Source organism: Lissotriton helveticus, chromosome 5_1 (assembly GCF_964261635.1).
Source record: "Lissotriton helveticus chromosome 5_1, aLisHel1.1, whole genome shotgun sequence".
In the NCBI taxonomy this organism is placed as follows: domain Eukaryota; kingdom Metazoa; phylum Chordata; class Amphibia; order Caudata; family Salamandridae; genus Lissotriton; species Lissotriton helveticus.
The window spans coordinates 1,738,149,305-1,738,169,953 of record NC_136065.1 but is presented as its reverse complement, the minus strand read 5'-3'; positions in this window follow the sequence as shown (position 1 = coordinate 1,738,169,953).

Below are 20,649 nucleotides of genomic sequence, written 5' to 3'. Positions count from 1 at the left end.
GCTTGTGAGCTCATCGTTTGGTGATTTTATTCCATTCAATAAGATCATTCAACCCCTCACGATCAACCTGTTCCTGATAGATCCAGCGAGCTTCCTTTCTCGCCAAAATGTTCTCAACATTATGACTCTCACACATCACCCTCTCCAGTACAACCCACTCCAAATCCTTGGGATCATGTCCCATGTCATTAAAGTGTTGCACCAATCTCGTTGTCAATTTTTTTGCTCTGATGGTGCTAAGGTGTTCTTGAATGCGGACTTTAACCTTTCTGGACATAAGTCCAATGTAGTGCAGCCCACATTTGCATGTTAATCTGTAGATTACATTTACAGTATTGCAATTACTGAACCTGGTGAGATGCCAAATTCTGCCATTTCTCAGGGTCACTGCCTTCGTAGTCTTTGTTAAATTGCATACTGAACAGCTCGTACATGGGTGATGGCCAGGTGGTAGCCTATCTGTATATACAGGTTGTGAGGTCCGGGTGTGGACCAATTTATCCTTTAAATTTGTAGCTCTTTTAAAGGCAAACCGTGGGGGTGGCATCTTTCCCACATTCGTATCAAGAATTGACCAATGCTTCCTCACAATCTGCCTCAATTTGGTGGATAAAGGATCAAAAGTCGTTACCACCGGTATACACTCCTGTTTAGTTCTAACATGGCGTTCAAGGAGTGCTTCCCGAGGCGTATTCAATGCACGTTTACGTGCTTGCTTTACCACCTTCTTGGGATATGCCCTGGCGGCCAATTTCACAGCCAGTTCTTCCGATTGCTCCACAAATGACTCTGTAGTGGAGCAATTACGCCTGTAGCGCAAAAATTGCCCCACAGGAAGATTATCACGTAAGGCTCTTGGATGGAAGGAATTGTAGTGGAGCAAGGAGTTCTTGTCAGTTTTTTTGTGATGTACGGTCGTCACCAATTTGTGGTCAACTGCTGCGATATCAACATCCAGATAGACTGCTGTGGTTCTGTTGATAGACCAAGTGAATTTAAGGCAGTCATCTATCTGGTTGAGCCATGAAAGAAATTCCAGGAGGAGGTCCTCTGTACCTGTCCAGATACAGAGGACGTCATCAATATATCTCCTCCAAAGGGAGATATGTTCCCTAAAGGGGTTGTTGTTCCGATGGAGGACCACATTCACCTCAAACTGGCCCACATAAATGCAGGCCAGACTTGGGGCAAAAGTGGCCCCCATAGAAGTCCCAGACACTTGCAGGTATAGTTGGTTCCTATACTCAAAGAAGTTTTTAGTCAATGCAAGCTCAATGCACTGCGTGACAAACGTGATGGGCGTATCGTAGAACCACTCCAGTTCTCCCAGGGCCCGCGCTGCTGCCACCAGCGTGGCGTCCTGGGGATACTGGTGTAAAGTGACTCGATGCTCATGTAAAGCACTCTGATACCTTCGGAGTGCCACCGGCCGGGGCTCTTGTGTCACGATTCCTCCCCAGAATCAGCCTCCCCTGGTGACTTTAAAGGGCATGGCACCTGAGGAGGACTCCTGTGCATGAGCATTACCTCGGCGCCTGCCCTTGGCTCATGAGAGAGAGATTACCCTGCGCAGAGCCTGCCTTTGTTGTGAGATTACTGCCTGCAGATCCCGCCCTTGGATCAAGACAGATTACCTCCTGCAGAGTCCCCTTGTGTCAAAAGAATACCCCCCACAGAGCCTGCCCTTGTCTTGAGATTACCCCGTAGTAGAGCCCACATGTTTTACGATAGATTACCTCCGTAAAGCCTGCCCGTGCCCGGTGTCATGAGATTAACCCTGCAGTACCATCCCTTCAGTCGCGGCAGGCAAAACAGGAAGGAGGGGGGGGTCGAGGGTGAGTGACGGCTAAATCCATCAGGACTTCCAGAGATGGACGGATAGTGAACTCCCCGATACACTGCCCCACGGGAAGAGTGAAGAGTGCGGAACACTCAGTGAAATCATTAAGACTTTAATAATTAGAAGCTTGATATTTAGGACACCAACAGACACCGAATCATCCTCTCCAGACTCCCTCCCGCATCAAATTCCGCGGTGACATTTCCGTCATTGAAAGCAAAGCCAGCAGGGAAGGCCGCTCAAACCTGTCACAGAAGAGCGTTCTTAATCTAGTCTTGAAAACGAACTGCTTATAGGATACTCCCTCCCTCCACTGGCGTAATGCATAATAATAGGGCCCTAAACTTACCTTCCAAGTTCCTCTAGCGGCAGCCAGTTCCATGACAGCATCACGCGCCGCCTCAGCTCCTGCTGCTCCTGGCGCATTGTAGGCAGCCTCCCTCCTCCGGCTCCCCTAAACCAATCCCAATGCAGTGTTGGGACCACCCACGTGCGGCACCCAATAATGGATCTGCGTGTGGTGGACCGCAGTGGACCAGCCAATCCTAGCGCTGCATGCAGCGCCAGGATTGGCTAGGGGGCACAGGTAGTATTCGCCCCAATGCCCCATATTAGACTCGGGGGCTGGGGCTCTGGCTAGGCTGGCTGCTGTATGAAGCAGCACCCTTGAGTCCCAGGAAGGTTAATCTGCACGCATGCTCGGGCTGATCATAGCCCAAAAATGCACAAGCGCACTACTGCGGCACCTGAGTCTGGACTCAAGCTGCTGCAGCCCAGTCACCCCACCCCCTGGCTTCAGCGCAGAGCACACTGACTGATTGAGTCGGCCGACTCGGGCGTGAGGAGGATTAAGGAGCATTGGCAAATCCAATGCTATTTTTTGTGCTGCTTGCTTACTTACTGCTTAGCGTGCGTGGCGTGCGTCCATGTGGCTTAGTGGGGCTATGCCCCAACGCCCCAATGGACGCACGGCGCCTGCTTCTAGGGCTGATCGTAAGCCATCAGCTCATCTCGACAATCTGTGACTGCTCAGGGCTGTAGACAGCTGCGTGCGTGACTCCAGTTCATGGTTGCTCTGGTGGTGTGAGGTGCAGCCACGCCCGGGATGTTCAGGTCCAGATCAGTGAGGGCACATTTTTGCAGCAAGTAAGGAAGCATCAGGCAGGTCTTAACAGGTTGGTGGTAGATCATGGCTCTACCATCAGGATACACCATAGTCTTAGGTAGATCCACAGTTCGCAGGGGATGTCAGACTACTGCGAGTTGGAGTGTCTGCTTGCAGGAACCTCAGTATCTCGTGCCAGTGTGTGGGCATGGAAGTCCTCTTCTCCTCTGACTACCTCAGCAAGATATGGTGTTTATATACCCAAAGTGGTACCCTCATGGGTTCTACCTTACTATGTCATGTCAGTCTTAGGATGGCGAAAGGAATGACCCTTATACATAGTTATTATGCAGGAGATGATAGTCCTGCTGAGTTTCCAAGAATCCTCATGCATAATGGATTAGGCTAGTTTTCAGGAAAAACCCTACATCCTGTGAGCAGTACGGTAACTAGGTAAATGGTCAGTCCCAAGAATCGTTATGTAGTGTAATGGTAGGGGAGAATATAGGAGAAAGGTTAGGTGACTACCTGAGCCTATATTGGGGTACCTATATGAACATAACACCTCACCTCTGGGAATCTGGCTGTCAGGTAAGCACCAGCTCTGGTTGCACAGGAGACCTCTGATAGCTCCCACCTTTTGTCATGGAGAACTTGGAACTGGAACAACAAGTGGCTCAGTGGGATCCCCTTCCATACAGTCAAAGCAGACAGGAGATGTGGATCCACTGTTCGCACTTTCAGAACTGGTTTGAGGTGGTTCTCCTTTTAAGTGTCCTCTCCAGGCTGTTCTCCTAACACAGCTTTTGTGTAGAGTGATGCTCCTCACTGCAGAGTAGTCTCAAGCTTGAAGCACCCACAACACAGACACAAAGAGGTGTGATGTTTCTGCACCTAGCTGCCATCAGCTATCTAAATGATTGCTATCAGGGGAAGACCTGCACTTCAAAGTATGTACTTCCACCCTTCACACCCACCATATTCTGAACAGCAGTGCTTTAGGGTGACTAATCAGAATCTTCTTGCTCATCAAAACTCAAATCCTTACTTCAGTGCCTAGGTTTCCTCCCTCTAGAGTCAGGAATGCCAGCTATACACTTTCACTGTCTGAGAAAATAACATCACCCCCTTCTTGTGCAGCAAGTCAGACTTATGACATCCAAAATGAATCCCGCAGGCCTCCGTTAATCTGTCTCAAACAGACACACTATGCTTCTAGTCAGGGCCGGACTGGGAACCAAAACCGGCCCCGGCAAAGGTCTCGGCCGGCCCCCGGGGGGAGGTCTGAGCTCTTTGCCAGGGCCGGTTTTTGGCCGATTTTGTTGCAGGGCCGATTTTGCAGCTATGCTGCATAAACGGCCCTGTAACAAAACCGGCCCCCACCCTTGCGGCGCACCGGGGGATTGCCCGGTGCCCGCAACGGCCAGTCCGGGCCTGCTTCTAGCATGCAGGCCACATACACAACATTCACAACATACTCTTGAGGTTTTGGTGTTAGGAACTGGTTAGCACAAAGAATCAGAACTTTCCACTAGTGGAACAGTAGGTCTCCACATCAGTGACACAGATAAAAACTTCTGGTCACAACTACAGAGTCGCACAATGTGGGACACTTCTACCACGGCTTGTGACCTAAACCCAACACAAGGAGAGGAATCCATTGTGGGCTCAGTGAGGGCATGTCTGGTGAACCCCTTCAAGTTACAACAAAGGCCTAGACCTCTGCGCACACACACTATATTAGTGTGAGGCCAGGGCTTCAAGTGGGTTAAAAAAAACTAGGGGGTCTCGCAAAGGTGCTTGGCCGATGTAATTAAGGGAATGGCTTAAAATACGCAAACTAAAAATCTGTGTTTAGAATAGTGTGGCACCCGACTTGTATTTTGGTATTTCTGTCGCATCCAGATAAATGATATAACAAGTAAAATTACACTTTAAACAAGTCAGGGCTATTGGTTTTGTCAATGGTAGGTATTGTGCAAGATAAATAAGCAACAACTATGGATTCGTTGTATATAATATTGAAAATGCTTCAGTTCTGAAATGATGAGACTTAAAGAACTATACTGAGTCTCTTTGAAGTTACCTCTAAGGCAGTGAACGGGGGTACTCGTTACTTGTTGATTTTTTGTTCAACCTTGAGAACAAGAAAAGAACGGAGAGCCCGATAGTGATCCGTCTCAGCACCTGCCTTTTAGAACTGCCGGTTATGAGCACTGGCAGGACCCGGCCCGCTTACAGCCCTCTGTGAGACTATGGTCAAATATAAAAATCAGGAGGCCAAATACACACGGTTCCCCTTCATGGCAACTGGAGTACACCATGCAGGGACAGTCTCATGCCAGCGGGTTGCCATCTTTGACTCCTCTTCCCCGTCGTTCCTCGCTTGCATTTGGACAGCACCGGACATAATTCTTGACTTTGAAAAAAAGATGCATGGCTACTTGTCACATCACCAACTCACATTCTTACCCTTTTGGCATAATTCTACCCGAGGGACAGACAGCATCTAGGCCGTGCATGTATTGCTATATGGATTCTCTGCTTATCTCTAATGTTTTTGGAGTACTCAGCACTGTGCTGCCCTTCTGGTTAGGTTGCTGTTGTAATGCTGCTGATCGATTTAAGTCCTAATTACAATAATAATTGGCACATATACCACTTATACATCCTCTCACACTGCCTTGGGCGGTGACACACAACGCTTCCAGCATAGGAATGCATCAAATACAACACTTTACCAACCCACCCACCCCCCCATACGGTGTACCGTGCCACTACCCCGTCTGAAAATGCACTGCCCAGAGAGGAGTATAAAGCGCTGTATAAAATTAATAAATGCTACTGTACAATACAAAACGTTAGGCGGCTGTCCAGCTTTACCACCTATGTTGATAGAAAAAAAGGACACAAAACCTTTAAGCTGTCAGTTCACTGCGATTCCTATGTGATGCTGCCATCTAGTGGGGACACAGTCCAGTGCGTTACTTAATAATAGGAAAGCCTAAAGTAGATTAGTTAATTGTTTTGACTGATTAATCGCTTTGCAAACTACATTTTCTTTATCAGTCAGGCAGATCGCAATCTAAAGGAAGATATTCAAAACGGTACGGGCGCTTTACACTGTCATCATTTCTACCCACTTAAAATGGTTAAAAATTGAAACTAAGCCATGTTCACAGGCCTGCGGCCCAAGACCTCGCTCATACTGCAGCATCTCAGTAGAACCACCTGGAGGAGAAGGCCGAAGGAGGGGCTGTCAGAGCAAGGAAGGTGCCAGGGTCGTTCGCAGGAGGGGGACCTAGGGCTGCCAGTACAAGAGGCATTTTGGTGAATTATCGTTGTTATGACTGTGACCTTCTAAACCCATATCTCAAACTCATGAAGAGCATCCGTAACTGACCGAGAGATAAGAGCACGCACCACTGTGGTGAGCACAGCTCTCCAAACCTCCCCCAGCCACAGCCAGAGAGTAAAAAGACAGACCCTTATCTAACCTTCACCACTGCTAAAAGCCTCAGGTGATATAGCACTCTGCAAAATGTTGAGTGCCTCCCCCGCTACGATTTGCGATTATAAGGTGTATAATATGAGCAAATAAATCTATTGTATAGGTTGAATGAATGAATAACTTTATTGTGTGGTTACTTAAAACCATTACATTAAGACCAAGGTATAAAATTACAAAAGTTAAAACCACAAAATTTCTGTAGACAAGCGTTTGTGATAAGTTCCCAAAGTTCATAAGGACACACCCGGTCGGGGACCTGTGAGGGCCACCAGGTGTCCGCGATGAAGTCTCTATTCCTGCGTGGCCTTGGCAGCTATCAGCTCGAGCCGAGTCTGTTGTATAAATTTTTCGAATGAGGCCATCTGTTTTACTATGCTCAAGGTGTATAGATGATGGATTGCTTCCTTAGCTGTGCGTGTCCCGGCGTCCCTAAGAATGGGCCTAAGGTAGAGGGTGCGGGGTGCACGTAGGGCAGGGCAGCAAAATAGTAAGTCGGCCAATGACTCTCGTTTATAATTGCAGAGTCTGCAATCCCGAGCTCATGTGCCTGCATTTTCCGGGTGATATAGTTCTTTGAGCGGCAGGGGGTGCAGTCTGTAGGCAAGAATCTTGTGGAGAGCTGGGAGGCCCACGGCCTGCGTGAGATGGTTTCGAGGATTGTGCGCGGTATGTGGCAAGCATAGGGACTCATGGAAGGCTCTTTTCGTGAGGGACTCCAAGTCCATGTCCCGAGAGCATGCGCGCACTTGCTTTTTTATCGCGTGTTTGATGGTCGTGTAGTTGACAAGGTCTGGGTTCCACGACTCGATCGCCAGATTCAATTGCGTCATGGCTGCTTCGATGGTAGCTGACCAGGGGTTCCCTGGTTCAATGAAAATGTATTTCAGGACGGCCTTCAGTGTGTTATCGCGTGCCGCTGTTGTGAGGTAATAATATTTACTTAGGGCTGCCATCTCTTCCAGAGTTTGTTGATTAAGGGAGAATTCCAGACGGATTAGAGTGTTTCTTGTACATTTCGGTAGATGGTACAGACTCTTGTATGCCCCACAATGAATTTTTTCCAGCTCCTTATTCAGTTTGCCTGGGTACGCCTGTTGTGCGTAATTAAGGGCCGGCATTAACTTGGCCTTGAGGACTCTTTGGATGGCCGTTGCTGATGGACTGTGTATGAGGGCTTGTAGTTTACATAGGGCAAAGGTGATGGACTTACCTTTACCCTGTATTTTCTTTAAATGGGTACCGCACAACCCCGATTCTTGGAAGGAGACCCCTAAGTATATGTATTTCTGGATACTGTCCAAAGTTAAATGGCCGAGGCTCCATTTTGCTCTTTTTTTTGGGGGTAATGCCCAAAAATGACTATTTTTTATTTAGTCGGATTTGCTACCAGCCTGTTTTTGTTGTTATATATTGCCAGGGCGGTAAGTGCCTTTTGGAGTCCTATTTTTGTATGATCCAGAATTACGAGATCATCCGCGTACTGCATGAAATGTATTTTGGTTGCCCCGATCTTTGGCGTTGCTAGGGCAGCCCCCAGCAGGGCTGTCTCCATATCTGCTGTATATAGATTGAACAGTAGGGGCGCCAACACGCACCCTTGTTTTAAACCGCGATTCGTGTCTATCTTGTCAGTTGCCGAATCGTTTGAAAGTTTGATTCTTACCCAGGTGTTTTGGTACAGAGATTGTATCGCTCTTAACAGGGAGGGATCGATGTTCCAATGGACCAGCTTTCTCCATAAGATGGTGCGGTCTACTCCATCGAACGCAGCAGAATAGTCGATGAAGCAGGCGAACAAAGGGAGACTTTTGCGCCGCCGTGCTTGATTGACTAGGTAAGAGAGTGCTGTGATGTTGTCTACAGTCGAGGACCCTGGTCTAAAGCCAGTTTGACAGAATGGCAGGAGGTTTTCTTCGCTTGCCCAGTCTGTAAGGTCTTTCAAGATGGCGCTTGCGTAGGCTTTACCCTCGATGTCCAACAGGGCGATCATGCGGTAGTTTGTTGGGTCTGATTTGGTCCCTTTCTTATGAATTGGGCGCAGGAGCGAGCCTCGCCATGAGTCAGGCACAGCCCCCGACAGCCAGCAGTCAGAGAATAGGTGGGTCAAGCTTTCAGACCAGAATTCGATGTTTGATTTAAACAGGTGGCCTGGTAGACCATTGGGGCCTGGGGCGCCCTTTGCTCTGATTTTTTTAAATATTTTGGACACTAGAGCTTTTCCGGGAGGGGGTGTTATATTAGTAATTAAGGCCGGGTTCACTTTTTGTGGGGTCGTGTTGTGTGGCTGGATAGTTAGTCCTTCTTCCTTGTAAAGCGCTTTTACATGACAGACCCAGACAGATGCCTCAAGGGAGTTTTCTCGATGGTTTGTGCCTCGACCAAGATGACTAATGTAACTCCAGAACTCTTGTGATTTCCCCGGGCTCAACAGATCGAACATTTTCAGCCACTGAGCCTCGCAGTGATTACGCTTAGCAGCCCACACTTTTCTGGAGTGGCTCTTTGCGACCTCTTGCAGTTGGATTTTGTTTTTGGTTGTGCGGTTTTTACTGTAGGCTTTTCGTTTTTTGTTTAAATCCTTTGCACTGATTTTAATTTCTGCGTTGAATCCGAAGGCCGTCGGAGGGTACCAGTGGATTACCCTTGGTTTGTCCCCATCTCCCCTAAGTTCTGCCGCTAGGGTCGAGGTGATTCCATCCCATGTAGCTATTGTCTCCTGGTTGTGTTTGCGCGGGGGCCAGCCTGCCCACGTGTTTGCCCAGTTGTTAAAGGTTGCTGTGGCTACCTGTCCCCATTTTATTCTTCTGGGCAGCTTTATTAATTCTTGGCCGTCCGATGCCCCCACGCATGTGGGCTTATATCGTGATTGCACTAATAAGTTCATGGTGATTGTTAGGGCTGCGTGATCACTGTCATTGCGTTGGTGAACCGTGAAGTTTGTCATTTTGTCTTGCAGTTTATCGCTTAAGATGATGTAATCGGTCGTCGTTTGGTTGTTGTACGTGTGACTGATCAAGGCTCCCGGGGTATTCTTTAAGAGCAATGTGTGGGCCGTCGCCAGTTTGTAAGATTTTAAGAGTTCATTCAGTGCTTCGGACCCCCCGCGATGTTGATTTTGCTCAGTAGAAACCCCTATATTATGGATGTTAAAGTCACCGAGGATAATGCAGTCTAATGATGGATGGCCTAGCAGTAAAGTTTCTAATTGATTTGCGAGTGTGAGCGAGTTAGATGTGTTCTCCTACGAGTTATGATAGATGTTGATTAGTAGTATTGGTGAAATTCCGTTGATGGAGTGGGGGAATTTCAGAATGCCCGCCTGTAGGGTGTCTGGTTGATTATGCAATTCCATGAATTCTATGTTCAAGGCGTGTTTTATGTAGACGCAACTCCCCCCTGAAGGTCTTCCGAATATGTTGGTCTTTTTAGCCGCTTTACTGTATTCTGCATATCCTCTTAGCGAGAGTGGTTGGGTCAGCCAGGTTTCCTGTGTGCATATAATGTCTGCTTCCTCCAAGAATATCACCGCAGCTGGGCTTAGTAGCAGCTTTTTGAGGCCTGAGACGTTCCACGTTAATATTTTTAGGCTCTCGGTGAATTTCTCTTTTTTCTTTAGAGTTTTTTCTCGCTCGCTGACAGTATGTTGAGGTGTTCGGGCTAAGTTTGCGAGGCAAACTGTATTAGGAACTGGAATTTAGTGCAGACGACAGCCAGGACCAGTCGTCGCTTGAATGACCCCTAGTTATGCACAATCGTTGTGATCTTAATTGGGGTTCCATTGGTTGAGCTGTTGTTTATGCTACCTTTGCACCCCTGTAGGACGGACTCAATTTTTTGCCGATGGATGGAAGGAGCGTTTGTGAGTGTAGAGTCAACCACGCCCTGTACCTGATTGTCCGGCTTAGAGTGTAGAATCGATTTTTTTTAAATTGAGGGATATTTTTGAGTCGGTTTTGCCTTTATCTTTATACCCCAGCTTTCTAGTAGGGGTTGTTGGCTCCTCAGTGCCTCCGCCAGGTCTGGACTGATGAAAGTTAATTCCGTTGTTTCATTTATTGTATAGGTTAAACCATATCCTTTTATCTCATGCTTTTAATGTTTTTTATTAACTTCTAAATCAGGGACGTACTCCACATCCAAAAAGGTAAAAAAGTGAGCAAATAATAAAAGGATGAACAAGTGTGAATGTCAGCTTCGTGCAAGTTCACAGTTATTTACAAAAATAAATACAAATCCGATAGTTAACAGACACGTGGGCATATGACTGGGTTCCAGTGAGAAAGTCAGGTGATGATAGCAATGAATACTAAAACAACTAAACACTTTTGCGCTGAAAAGGAACTTTGCACCAAAAGTTGATGCAACTGCAGGAATAAACCGAATTGCCTAATAGCGTAAAACCCCGAATAATGCATGCAAAGCAGGTATAACGGAGAGGATCAGCACAAACAGGCCAAGAATCTCATGCACAGCCATACCAACTAAAGTCACATAAACCAGCACAACGTAGCATAGGTAGCATGGAATGCAGGGACGGCTCCTCCCTAATGGCGGAGAAGCGTCGCTCACCTTGTCAGTCAGTCATCGAAAAATAAAATGATAATAAAACAATGTTGTTTTATTTTTTTGTGACTGGGTATGGCATGTGTATAGGGCGGGGTGGGGTGCGACGGGCCATGCTAGGCAGGTGGTGAGCACTTAGAAGTGTGCATGTAAGTTTGGCCAGCCGTGCTAGGCAAGCCAAACAGCATGCTCACTTTTATTTCTCCAACGGCCGGGGTGGAGAAAAGCCGCAGGCTACAAGGCAGTGTCTGACCTGCAGAGCAGGTCACTCATACCAACCCTTGCGCCGCTCTCATAATATGAGAACAGCGTCTGAATTGGCTGGGCAACCTCTGCCTCCCCATAGCCTGCCGGGAGAGCCCTGAGGTGGCTATCTGAGGAAGCTGCGAAAGGTAAGCTTTTTAAAATTATTATTTTCTCCTCCCTTCCCTTTCCCTCCCCAGAACCTTCCATCCGACAACCTTCATATTGTGGCAGGCCGCCACGGGAGTGCTATCATCGAATAGAAACACTTGCAAACAACCAGTGGCGGCTGCCGACTACGAGAACTGGGGGAGGGGAGGGGGGGGGGGAGGGAGATGGAAATAGAGGGAAGGAAAAGTAAAAAAAAACACTTACCTGACTGCACTCTTTGCTCTGGTCCTGATTTTCTTCTTTCCTGCTGCATGGGCCCAGCCAACTCTCTTAACCAATCGTGGCACTGCTCTCATGCTGTAAGCATAGCCCCAGGACTGGATGGATCCGGCTGGCTGGATGCTCCTTCAGGCCCCGTAGGCCTGTGCTTGGTCTCCACCCAGCTGTCTAAGACAGCTAGGTGGATAGATTCAAAGTGCGCATTTCACTTTGACTGGCACGAGACTGCCAGCCAAAGTGACATGTACACTCCACAGCATTCAGCCAGCCACTGCTCTTGTCGTCTGCTGCCAATCTGTAGCAGAGAACATGCTCTCGATGTCTCTGGGCTCGGCGAAGGCTGGATGCTGCAGTGCAATGCTCCCTTGCCCAAGTGAAGAAACCACTGCTGCAAACAACACTGCTTGCTCTGCCTTGGCATCGTTGTTCACTAGACAAACATAGCATTATCTGCTTGGCTGGTGACATCATCGGCATGCGCTACATTGTAAATTCAACACAGTGCAGATTTTGGCAGTTCGAGCAACGCAGGAGATTTTCGACTGTGTTCATTCCACAAGACTAGGTAAATCTGACCCAGAGGCATAGATTAAGGGCTGGGGTGGGTGACGTTTTTGGGGTGTGACCCCATCCTCCCACCCCCCAAAAAAAAAAAAACACAGTTTTGGTTTGGTAGTTTGATCTGGAAGCCCTGAATTTATCGAGCCTGCTATGTCTGTTTTGGTTTTTCTGGTTATCCTGAATCCTCTAAGAGGTTTTCATTGTTCATTTTTGGATCAGTAACTTAAATATATTTAGGCCCAGATCCTTAAACATTTTGTATTAGGGTTTTGTAAATTGTTTGATGCAGACGGGCACAAAATCCTTTTTGACATTTACAAAGCCATGCAAAGGTCAATTTGCATGGCTTTATAAATGCCAAAAAGGATTTTGCCATAGCACTGCTATGTATTACTTTGCATCAGAGGGGCATCCCATGGGTGGTGCATGAATGTTTGCAAGGATCCACCCATAGATTTTGACACAAAGAGTTGTAGACAAGGGTATGCAACAAAATGTAGCCCCTGCCTAAAGCTGGCGTAACAAGAAGAAATATCTTTATTTCTCCTTGTTATTTCATCATTGTATGTGTGCTGCACGGGGAAAAGCCTCCAAAGATCGCTTTTGAGTACCACGCTCTGCACAAAAACGATCCTGACCTTAACAAAGACACTATTGCACCATGGCACAAGTATGCTTTTTTTTTTTTTTAAAAACCTTTATTTAGCAATAAAGAAAATACAATTACAGGCCTACAACCCCCTGGGCCGGCCAGTGCCATATCAGAAAAGCAGTATAGCATTACACAGCTCATCAGCCGACAACCAAGGGTCCGGCAGCAATGGTGCACTATATTGGTCAAATCTATAACGATAAGATACGGAAAGGTTTCATTTTTTTAAAACAAGCAAACAAAAACATCTAAGAAAAAGAGGAAAACAAGGCTGTATCCTAAATTGTTGTGTCTGTTCCATACGACACGGGGAGAGGCAATCAGAGGCAATATGGAAAAGCAGGAGAACCTCCAGGAGATAAAGGAGGGGGTGGGGAGAGGGGAGAGGGGGATCCAGAGCCAGAAACATATCAATAATGTGATACAGGAGGGAGCCGAAACGTAAAGTCAAGGGGAACAAGGAGTGTCAGGGGGATCAATAAAGGGGGGATCACATATCTCCCCACGGTATGAATTCCATTGGTCCCATATCCTACCCCATTTTTTGGGCCTGCCACGGGAGACATAAACAATCTTCTCTCTGAACATGCACCAGTCCATATTTTCTTCCCATTTGGAGACTGATGGTGCCCTCGGAGATCCCCACAACTGTGCAATGTCCCTTTTCGCAACCATGTTTCCCAGCGTAACCCACCGAGTCTGAGCAACAGTGCAATCATTCGGTTCCCATATATTCAATAAACAGCGCCTGGCTTCAGGTAGCAACTCAACATTCGTCACCCCACTCATCACCGCATGCACTCTAGTCCAGAAAGACACAACTTCCGGGCATTCCCATACGATGTGGAGGAAGGTAGCAATCATACCACAGCCACGTCGACACAGTCCATCCTCAGAAAAACCCATACGCATCAGTCGCGGATCCGTGACATAGACACGGTGCAGAATCTTCAGTTGAACGAGTCGCAAACGCGCCGGAATCGCGACCTCTTTGGGAGAGGATATCGCAGCCTGCCAATCCTCATCATCCAGTTCCAGGCCATCGTTAGTCCAGGTACCACGAAGCTGAACAAGCAAGTCTGATCGAGCATTGATAAGTTTTTTATAAATAAGGGAGATAGTGCTGTCTGGAATATGGCCGTCCAGCACCCTGTCTTCCAGGGGGGAGCTCTCCGGAATATCAGAACCGGCCGGAAAAACCGACCCAATGGCATGACGAACCTGGAGGTATCGAAAATATTCCGAGTCATTCAAACTGTATTCCTGTTTCAATTCAGCAAAGGTCTTGACTCTATTCTTAACCCAGAGGTCACCTACCTTGGTGATTCCAATGAAGTCCCACCTATCGAAACCCTTTGACGTCCACAATTCACCAAGCCTCTCCGCGGCAAACAGAGGGGTCGCCTTGGTCAGCTTATCTACCCATCCAGTAGCCTCGGTCGCGCTGCCCCACACCCGCACAGCCACTTCAGTGGGTCCCGTCAAATTCTTCCTAGCGCCCCAAGAGTAGAGAGCCCTGTAGTAATCTCCCCCGGGTAACAACCACCGGTCCATCTCGAATGCAGGATTCGGGACTGGACCGTACATGGCATGGTTCACAGCGCTCAGTTGAGATGGCCAGTAGTATCTTCGTATATCAGGTAACGCTATGCCCCCATCGTACCAGGGCAGCGTAAGCTTAGCCAACGCAATACGGGGTCGGCCAGCCCAAACTAGCTTTCTCTGGAGGCACTCGATTTCACGAAAGTAGCTAGCCGGCACTAGATCAAGTGTGTTTTGTACGGCATACAAAAAACGGGGGAGAGACATCATTTTGAACAGGGCCGCCCGTCCCAGGGGGGACAAGGGTAGACCACACCATGCAGCGACGTCTGACCGAAGCCGGGCGAGTGGAGGCAACAAGTTACGCTCATAGCGTATCACAGGGTCAAGTGAAATATAGACCCCCAAATACTTAAAGCTGTCACTAGAAACCGGGATCGGGCAGGCTCGGGGCAGAGAAAGAGGATCACCGGTCAGCGGGAAGATACACGACTTGGACCAATTGATAACCAACCCGGAGTTACGTCCAAAGGAACTCAAAACATCAAAGAGTACTCCTAGCGACTTACGGGGGACGTCAGGTACAATAAAATAACAACGGCATACAATGATATACGATCTTCGAAGTCGGGGGACCACCGAATACCCTTTAGGGAAGGCTCCCAACGGAGCCAGGCGGAGAGGGGCTCAAGCGCAAGTGCGAATAATAGCGGTGACAAAGGACATCCCTGCCGCGTGCCTCGCCCGAGAACAAATGGCTCCGAGGCTCTACCATTAACCACAACCTGCGCCAACGGCTGCTCATACAGGAGTTTAACCCATGCGATAAATTTCAGACCAAAACCGAATTTGGCAAGAGTAGCCCACAAATACGGCCACTCAACCGTATCAAAGGCCATCGAGGCATCGAGAGAAATCAAGATGGCCGGCTCGCTGAGAGACCCCGCCCTCGCGATGACGCCGTGAAGACGATGAAGATTGAGCGCAGTATTACGTTGGGGGATAAAACCAGAATGATCAGGGTGAACCAACTCGCTAATCACCGTGACCAGTCGGTTTGCCAAATGTTTTGCCAATATTTTGGGTTCAGCATTCAAAAGTGAGATCGAGCGATACGAAGAACAGCGCTCGCGGGGTTTGCCATCCTTATGGATAACCACAATAGAGGCCAGCCTCTGGTCCCTGGGAAGAAATCCAAGGTCTCGCGATGCCGCAAACATACGAAGCAGATACGGCGCAGTTTTATCCGGGCATAGCTTGTATAACTCAACCAGTATACCGTTGGGACCAGAGGCCTTCCCTGAGCGAAGGGAGCGTATAGCGAGCGCAACCTCATCAATGGAAAAATCAGCCTCCATTAACACCCCGTCCGACTCCGAGAGACTAGGCAACTCAAGATCACGAAGCAGCAAGTGCGAGTCCTCCTCCGGCATGCTCGAAACCGGCGCGTATACAACCCGAAAGTGCTGGGCAAACACCTCAACTATATCAACCGGGTCCACGACTCGCGTTCCATCAACTTTCTCAACTACAGGCACAACACGATTCATTCTGTCTCGCCTATCCAGCCAAGCAATCAACTTCCCCGCTTTATCACCCACATCATACAGACGCCCCTGCTGCACACGATTCATTGCCTCAGCCGAGTCAGTCACCAAGGCCCTGTAATCAGATTGCTTAAGAGCCAAGACATGCAATTTCTCGGGCGTAACCCCAGCTTCTAACCGTTCCTCCAATACGGCAATCTCAGACTCCAAGTTCACCACCTCCTCATTTTTGCGCCTCCTCTCGCCAGCAACCAAAGACAGGGTCTGACCACGGATCACAGTTTTATAAGCCTCCCATAGGGAGACCGGGGAGGACACCGATCCCTCATTTTCAGTAAAGTAAAAGTTCATACACTTGACCACCTCAGATCTGATTTTGGGGTTCTGAAAATGCCATGGATTGATCGAGGCAAGCCGACCCCCAGCCCCCAGATGTATATCGATGTGAAGCCATAGCGGGGAGTGATCCGAGATTCCTCTAGCCAAATGCTTGATTTCACGCACCGAGACCAACTGCACCACCGGCACGAGGATATAATCAAGTCTCGAGAGACTTCCATGGGCTCCCCAGTGGAAAGTATACTGAAGCCGGCCAGGGTGCAGTTGTCTCCAACAGTCCGCCAACCCAAAGGCGTCCAAGAATTTCCCTAGCCATAGCTGCGATGTAGGGAGGAGCCTGGGGGGGCTACGATCACTCTCCCCATTCACCACAGAATTAAAGTCTCCACCCACCACTAGCAAGCCATCGGGCAAACCCAGAATTACCTCACCCAAGTCGGGGAAGGTAGTAGACTGCAGGGCAGGCAGAACGTAAATAGACAGTATGGAAATCAACTTCCCTTCCCATCTCCCCATAACAGCTGCGTAACGGCCTCTATCGTCCAACACCATGTCATCTATCTCCAGGGGGAGGGAGTTCCTAACCAGGATACCAACCCCCCTCGATCCAGAGGTGAAGCCGGAATGAGCCACCAGACGGTAACCTCGCCTGTTCAGTGCATGACATGTATTGCCCACCAAGTGGGTCTCCTGGAGCAAGACCACATCCGGGGAACATCTCTTCAAGTATTGTAGCACAATCCCACGTTTTATCCTGTCCCCAAGACCATTAACATTCCAGCTCAACACCCTAAGTCCCCTACCCCCCATCCCAGAAGAGAACGGACCGCTCTCCCCACCTCGAAACAGCCACATGATAGCAAATGTAAAACAAAGCACAGCCTAGAAACAAACAAAGAGAAAAGAGCCCCCCCACCACCCCCAGTGAACCCATCAAACTCAAACCCCCCTCCCTGCACCCCTGCGGTAGACCTAAAAGCCACCCCAACTTGCAGTGTGCCTGTCGCCCCATTAAACTAACCTACACAAAGAGAGAAAAGTCCCCAGAGGAGGTAGATCCCCTAAACCCCCCCCACCCCCGGGCATTCACACCATAACAGAACATAGTCTCTGAGCCACTGCCATAGAATCAGGCTCGCCGATGTAGACTCACTGCTCCTGGTCCTCCAAACCTCCTTCAGCGCCTCTCGAGTTCTCTGGGCCCTCATGGCACGTCGATAAAGTGTCCAACCAGTCACTAACCACCTCGGGCGGTCAAAGAAGAACGCACGCTCTTCATGCTCAATATTCAGGCGGGCCGGGAAAAGCATAGCATATTTCAGTCCCAGTTCTCTGAGGCGCCTCTTCACGCCCGTGAAGCCCATTCGTTGTTTCTGGACTGCCTGTGTGAAGTCCGGGTAAAAACTGATCGATACGTTCTCAAATTTAGTGGGTCCATTCGTTCGTGAAGCTTGCAGGATAGCGTCTCTGTCACGGAAATTGAAAAGCCTGGCAATTATGGGCCGCGGAGCGGCTCCCAACTTCGGCTTACCACCCGGGACACGGTGAGCTCGCTCCACAGCAAAGAATTTACTTAGGCCTTTTGGTGCCAAATGTTTCAGCACAAGGTCCTCCACCAGGATATCAACAGGCAAATCAGCAGAGTTCTCCGGGACACCCACGATGCGAACGTTATTGCGTCTGGCCCGGCCCTCGAAATCTTCCAGCCGATTGGCGAACAGATCACAAGTAGTCCGAAGATTGCGGACTGTGGTCTGGAGATCCGAGACATCCGTGGCCAAACTAGCATTCTTGATATCAAGGGATTTGACACGCTCGTTGGTTTTCCCCAGGTCCGCTCTGAAGAGGGCGACATCGATCGCCACCGTATCTATCTTGGCCGCCAAGGTTTCATATTGCTGGCCCATGGTGGATTGGACACTCGCAATAGCGCCCATAATGTCCTTTAGAGTTGGCTCCTCACTTTCAGGAGTACCATCACCAGTTTCCTCCAGGGCACCACTCGACCCGCCCGGGGAGCCCCTAGGCCGAGTAAATCGATCGATGGTCTGAGATTGGGCGATCCCCCCTCGGGACGGGCCTCTAGCGGTGCGCCTCTCGATGACCGCCCTGCCCGCCATGACGGGCAATGAGCTCCAACAGGATCTGTAGGATTCAGCCAAAACGATCTCCGTCTCGGCAAGCTCGGAACGGCGAGAGGATAGGGACACAGCGCTGGCTGAAGGTTGGCAGCGAGAACAGAGCTGGAGGGCCGATGGGCGACTGGGCGTTCACAACAGCGACCAAAAACGAAACCAAAAGTACACCAGGGGCAGAGGGCGTGGCTCATCAGCCGTTGTTGTTAAATTGCCACCTGGGTACCACGGAGACTCAAGCCCCCGGCTGGCATACGATGTAGGCCTCGAATTCCAGAGTGCAGTAAGTCCGACATCCGGCGGCCAAATCGATTTTTGAAAAAGACGTGGACATCAGCAGGGCATCAATAAAAAGTACCCGTCGTCATAATCAGGATCATTCGCAGGATAATCGCGGGAGGCGGAAGGGTCTCGGGAGCCCTTAGCTCACGCGTCCATCTTGGAATCGCGCAAAGCTCCTCCCCCCCCCAAGTATGCCTTTGTTGACCCAAGGAAGCCCAAAGTGAACTAGCATGTGGAGAGGGTAGAAGTGCACCATTTCTTTAAAGATATGACAACGTTTTTTTTTCCCGTTATAAAAAAAATTATTACACTGTTAAGGCAATACACAGCATTGAAGCGCCTACAACCCGGAGGCCGGCAGCGAATAATATCAACAAACTTCAACTGTTACACAGCTTAAAGGCCGACAACCCGGGGGTTCGGCAGTGAAGCCAAATCTGCAATAAATCAACCAATAAGGAGCCTTACTGCAACAATGTTTAATAAACCCTTTTAAATACGAAACATATCAAACGTGTCTTGTTTGTGTCTATCTGTCCTATAAGTACGGTTCATCCAAAAAACAACAAAAAAAAACACCCTCCTCCCCAACCCTGTTCTGCGTACTCCTATCTAGCGTGTAACATACATTCAGTCCCTGTGCGTCAAATGTGTCCCGACGGATAGCCAATATCATCATCCTGCGTAACTTGTTGCACTTCCCAAGTCCAGCAAAATCTTCACAATATCCATACTACACACGCCTCCTCCACCCTATACAGCCCGGCCCCTGCTGCACATCCCAATCAGTCAATCGCCTCCAAACAATGATCCACTCCGCCTGCCTCCAGCCATGTCACATACGGCCCCCAGATATCTTCCGGGCTGGACCTAGCAGGCATCAGTTCCCAATAATGTGTCAATTGATCTTTGCAATAGGTGACAGAGTTCAGCCAACCCCTGATTGTAAGCGGCCTGGTCGTCTTCCAGTGAATTGCCACCTGACGCTTGGCCAAGAGGAACAGCATTGACACTAACCGACGATTCTCCCTGGGAAGCGCCTGAGTATGGCTCAACAGTGCCATCAGTGGCGTGAGCGCTATCTGTGCATTAATAATGTCGCCAATGTGATGGGCCACTACCACCCAATATCGAGATATTTGATTACATGACCATGCCAGATGTAGGAAGGTAGCATCTTGTTGACCACATCTCCAACATCTTGTTTCTCCCAGAAGGCCCATGCGGTGCAATTGCACCGGCGTGCGATAAACTCTATGTAAGAAATTAAAATGTATGAGCCTAAGCCGGTAATTTGGCGCTTGACACTCCAGCTGACAGCAACAGTAAGTCCATTGCTCTTCCGTGATTTGTATACCTGTGTCATTTTCCCAATCAGCCTTCGAGGTGTAAGTGGCAACGGGGGATGTCTTCTGTGTTTCAGTATATATACGTGTGATCAATTTCTTGGAAGACGGATTGGACAGAACGTTCTGTAATGCTGGGAGGGCCTGTGGTTCCTGGGGGAATTCTGTGTACCGCGCCCTGCATGCGGCTCTAAGTTGATAGAATAACAGTGTATCTGTTGCTGTGGGCGTCTGCTCCCCACATATGGTTTGTAGGGTCAAAAACGTGGCCTCTGGGAACAGGTCCCTACCTGTCACCAAACCGCGCGCTTCCGTCCTCAGAGTCGTGGCCCTATCCATTAGCGGTGTCAACAGCGGGTTGCCCCCCAGGGGCATGGATGGAGCATAAAGTTCCCTTACCCCTGCACATTTCGCAATTTTATGCCATGCTCATCTTGTTGCCTCTACCGTGTCTCTTTCCTCTTGTGGCCGCTTATAAGCCTGATACACTGCCGCATTAAGCGGGAGTGGGGCTGCTCTATCTATCTATCTCGACTGCCACGTGCGGTTGAAATGGTGTCGGGTGCTGCCAGAAATGTAAAAACTTTGCCTGA